This window comes from Octopus bimaculoides, chromosome 3 (genome assembly GCF_001194135.2).
Source record: "Octopus bimaculoides isolate UCB-OBI-ISO-001 chromosome 3, ASM119413v2, whole genome shotgun sequence".
NCBI lineage: Eukaryota > Metazoa > Mollusca > Cephalopoda > Octopoda > Octopodidae > Octopus > Octopus bimaculoides.
Window position 1 is genome coordinate 162,303,973 of NC_068983.1, and position 3,457 is coordinate 162,307,429.

The 3,457-nt window shown below is 35.2% G+C and overlaps 1 protein-coding gene across 1 annotated transcript in view; it reads left to right on the forward strand.

Moving 5' to 3' along the window:
* Nucleotides 1-2,545: 2,545 nt before the first annotated feature.
* LOC106867187 (elongation factor 1-delta) overlaps nt 2,546-3,457 on the forward strand; it is a 34,096-nt gene continuing 33,184 nt past the window's right edge. Inside the window, exon 1 of the mRNA XM_014911986.2 lies at nt 2,546-2,645. The gene's annotated coding sequence lies outside the window, so the exon portion shown is untranslated. The remainder of the gene's footprint in view (nt 2,646-3,457) is intronic.

The window sequence follows — 3,457 nt, forward strand, 5'->3', positions numbered from 1 at the left end:
TGTTTCCTCCTTCGGGTTTTCTTCGAGGAGATCCCTGTACAGTTTTTTCGCCAGGTATTTTTGGCATTTGCCAACTGCCTTGAGAAAAATGGATTTTAGTGTGTGGTGCAGGGTTGGTGTTATGTGTAGTATTTTGATGTGTTCTGGCGGTGTTGTGTACGGGTGGTTGCTGGTTTTTATGTCTTCGTTTGTTGTGTTTGTTTTTGTGTTGATGTATTCCATCAACTCTGAGTTTTTTGTGTTGATGGCAGTGAGCATTGTGTGTGTGCTTACTTTTGGGGTTTTGTTGCTTGTGTTGTTGTGTGCTTGTGTCGGTGTCTGGAGAGTTTTCGGGAGTTGTGTATCTCCCTGCTTTGTTGGTGTTTGCTTTTCTTTTTTTGCTCCTCTTCCTCCTTCCTTTTTGAGCTATTTGCCATTCCTCATTACTTTTGTCTTCCGATGAAGGTTCTGAGGAATCGGAAGGGGGCAGGGGCATGTCGTGTGGATCTGTGTTTGTTTGTGTAAGTGGTTGTGGTGTTGTTTTTGTTGTTGTTGGTTGTTGACTTTCTGGTTGTGGTGTATGTGATGTGTGGGAAGGGGGGTTAGTTTTTGTATTGTCTTTTGGTTTTACTGTTTCTTTAGTTCTTGTTGTTGTAGGTGTTTTTCCAGATGCTGTTGTATGTTCATTTGTTGGTGTTGGCGGATGTGTTTCTTTTGTTTTACTCTCTTTGCTTATTTTCTGTGCTGATGGTGGTGTGGGTAGTAAAGGTTCCTTTTTCCTTGTACTCGTTCCTTGTTGTGGTTGTTGTTCTTGCTCTTGTTGATTTTTCTTTGTTGTTGGGTAGTCAGTTTGGAGGTGCCCTTCTCTGCCACACAGGTAGCAGCGAGGCCTCCTACCTTCTACCACTACATGGAGATTATGGCCGTCTGGCAGATCAATATGGTTTGGGATGCTGTTTATTTGATTCTCGTTGATTTGGAGCAATACTTTGAACCTTTTTCCGGACCATTTTTTTTCCTGCGAAGTAGCATACTTGAGGATGTTGAAGTCCTCTTCCATGCGGTAACAAATGGCGGACAAAAGTCATTGTGCCTCTATTTCAGGAGAGATATTCTTTATTGAAACTTTGGTCACACGTTGCCCAAGGTAGGTCGGAATTAGGATTAGTTTGTCCGACTGTAGTGTGAGTGTCGACAGCTCTTTGGCTTTTTCTTCGCTGTCGAAGTGAACCTGGATTGTGGCATATTTATTTCACCAGTTTACATATCTTTGGAAATTCCATATCGGGCATAAACAATTTTCAATAAGTTCTTGGAGTGCTTGTTCTGGTCTGCGTGTTTTTGCATTTAGGATTTTGTATATTATTGTTCTTTTCCATGTGTTCTCTATGATGTTTTGCAGAATGTTTAGGTGTAGGCCTGAGCCCTTTTCTGTTAAGAGGGCTTTGGTTTGTTTGACAGATAGATAGATAGACAGACAGATAGATGGATGGATAGACAGACAGACAGATAGATAGACAGACGGACAGATAGATAGACAGACAGATAGATACATTTCTTTTATTAGCCACACAGGGCTCAACAAAGATGGGACGAATACAATGTAGAGCTTTTCTTTTTGGGAGGGGGAAGGAAGAAAAAAAAATAGATAGACAGATAGATAGGATAGATAGATAGATAGATAGATAGATAGATAGATAGATAGATAGATAGACAGACAGACAGACAGACAGACAGACAGACAGACAGATAGATAGATAGATAGATAGATAGATAGAATAAGAAAAGTAAAGGGGATTAAACAATCCAGGCAGATATGGTTAACTATATGCAACAATCAGTTACCAATAAATATAAGTAGATTAAACATCCAAGGTAATTCCTCATGTGTGACAAGGTAATCCAAATATTGTTTAGAAGAATTTCAAGAAAGTCAGAGTATAAGACAACAAAAATAAGAATGGAGAAAAATTACATCTTTAATTGGCGATACTGTATCGACGATCGTTTCTGCTGTGTCGGTATTGTATGGTGGAATGACCAATTAAAGATGTAATTTTTCTCCCATTCTTATTTTTGTTGTATACACACACACACACATGTATATTACTCCAGGGTATAAGGATAAAAACTGCTCCCTTATGACAAGCCACGTCGAGCCAGTGTGACAGAGTAGGCTCGTCAAAATCGAACCAGTATGATCTCAAGCCATTCTCTGGAGGAGAGAACTTAGTGAAGCCTTCGTCCTGCAGAAGACTAAACGAACATGGTCAATCCATACATATATATACACATATGTATGCAAACATCAGAAAGTTCATAAGGTTTTTGATTCAATAGAAACCTTTCGACAATTTGAAGTCATTTCAAAATTTGGCGCTCTTTTCGCCCCAACACAGTATTGTATAGCTTTTCAGACGGAAATATAAACATAAAATTTATTTTAGAAAATTCTTATTTTTTATTCATCTTTTAAAGTAAAATTACTGAAATAAATTATTATTTAATAAAACCGTATTTTCTATGAAAAAATGTGATTTATTTTCAATTCGCCGATCATAAATTATTTACCCAATTAAAAGAGTACCGAGTTATTTTGCTTGGATTCAATTAACGCAACTTCCTTTCCAAGTTGTTGCTGTGGTGGTGTTCAGATATCCAAATCTGTAAGTTAGCAATTAAGTTAGATTTATTTGTACTAACATTTAATAATTAATTGTGTATTGATTAATATATAGCTTTGGTTGGTATACTAACCATAAAAACAATTTCAAAGACACAAGAAGACTTTACTTTAGAAGATTTACAAAGAAAAAAATCTTCCATAACTCGTGGGAGTTCGTTCAACCAGATTATAAAATCAAATCTATAAACTTCATATAATTTCTAATTAATCTATTTTTTCCAATAATTAATAGCCTTAATCTGTGTTATCTTTAATAATAATGAAGTTAGTTTGCGTGAATTAATATTGTGTTATTTTGTATTTCTAATTATCTTTGGGTCCAATTAGAAAGTTTCACCGAAAGTAATCGAGGTTTTAAAGATGCTAATATTTTGCCAGAAATGTTTTAATTAATGAGAATTTTGTATTTTCAAATATAAATATCGACATTTACACACAATTACCTATTTTTCTGACAGAAACTTCACAAACATAACTTTTATCAACATTTGTACTTTTACTGCTCTTTTAGTCTTTAAACGTGGATTAAAAAAAAACTCGTACCTTTTAACTTTTCAAATTATCTTTTCCCGGTTTTTAATTTTAAAGTTCATTCAGCATTTACAAAACAAAAAAATATTTTCAGAAATTAATTAAGATTCTGATTCGTTTTTATTTGAAGTATTTCAAATTATATTATTTTCTATAAGTTATAATTTCCGATAGATTTCGGTTGTTTTTTCGCCTAAAATATTCAGACATTGGTTCCAATTACTAAATCAAGTCGAACACATGTTGCCCCCCCCCCCCTTT